The 1,303-nt window shown below is 39.8% G+C and overlaps 1 protein-coding gene across 2 annotated transcripts in view; it reads left to right on the top strand.

Moving 5' to 3' along the window:
• Adal (adenosine deaminase like) overlaps positions 1–1,303 on the top strand; it is a 27,412-nt gene that overhangs the window by 17,405 nt on the left and 8,704 nt on the right. The gene's annotated exons all lie outside the window — the stretch shown is intronic.

Genomic DNA, 1,303 nt, shown 5'->3' with positions numbered 1-1,303 from the left:
TATATTGAAATACCCAGCACTTCATGGACTTAATTTTTATTAATATAGTATCCCTGAGAGGCAGATTAAGTGTAAACATTAGTCTGCTTTGCAGAAAAGAAAACAGGCAGGTTGACTTACGTACAAGACACTTGAAACCTGAATTTGTATCTGTTGATACTTAACCAGTACTTTTCCCACAAGACTAGACACAGACATATTAAAGATAGTAATTTCACTCTTCTAACTTTAATTTTCTGGACAACACACTTCCTAAACCATCTCACTTCCTCAGGCCTTTCTTTAGATAGGTGTTTCTTAAGAGTTTTCCTTAATTGCTAACAAATTTTAAGTGGTTCCTTATATTACTAGGACTTTACACAAGAATTCAGATTATAAGGGGCTGGCAAGATAGCGGACTAAGCATCTGCTTAGGCAAGCACAGGGACTAGGGCTTGATTCCCAGCACCACATACTGCACTGGCCTCCCTGCTGCCAGTCCCACCCTCAGGCACACCAAGCTGGGCCACCAAGTACTGAGCATTCATGGGGTGTGTAACACTATACAGGAGTTTGAAGTATGGTGAAAATGAATGATTCCCTACCCAACAGCTTAAAGTTCTTTCCTTAACACCGTATCCAGCTGACTTGTTTTGTGGTCTGCTAGGCCACAAAGGACAGATGGAATTCAGGACAAAAAAAAATTAAACTAGATGTTATAAATGTATTATTCTATTCCAGCCTTTCTAGGACTTGGGTGCTTATTAAGGGCAGAGCTTTTACTAAAGTGCTTGCCACCAGTATTTGTACAGTGTTACATTGTTTCCCCATTGAGTACACCTGGTTCTAAACAAATGATTCATAGGACAGAACCAAGGTGGACATTAAACTCTTGTTTCTTTGGTTTTTGTCTTTTTCAGACAGGGTGTGGCTATGCAGTTCAAGTTGGCCTTGAACTCACTTTGTTGCCCAGATTTTGAACTTGCTATGATCCCCCTGCCACAGCCTCTCAAGTGCTAGGATTACAGGGGTGAGCCCCATGCCCAGCTAAAACTCTGTTCCTTTATGGTAAATGAAAACTATAGCATATAAGCAAGAAAGGTCATTCTTTTCAACATTTCCATTACTGTACTGAAGAAGAATGAGACCTACTTAAGGAGCCAAGTCTCAGCTTCTCCTTGAAATGCTGCAATGGATGTTTCCAATTGGAATACAACTGACAGGATATACTACGTTTTCTTTCTAGAAAGAGAACAATATAGACACTGAGAAGGAAAAGATGTTATCCATCAGTGCAGATGCAGAAAAGAGAGGAACTAAAAAT

The sequence above is a fragment of the Octodon degus genome, unplaced genomic scaffold, assembly GCF_000260255.1.
Source record: "Octodon degus isolate 3935 unplaced genomic scaffold, OctDeg1.0 scaffold00002, whole genome shotgun sequence".
Taxonomy (NCBI): Eukaryota; Metazoa; Chordata; class Mammalia; order Rodentia; family Octodontidae; genus Octodon; species Octodon degus.
Note: the sequence above shows the minus strand (reverse complement) of the source record. Positions and strands in the feature narration are given on the sequence as shown.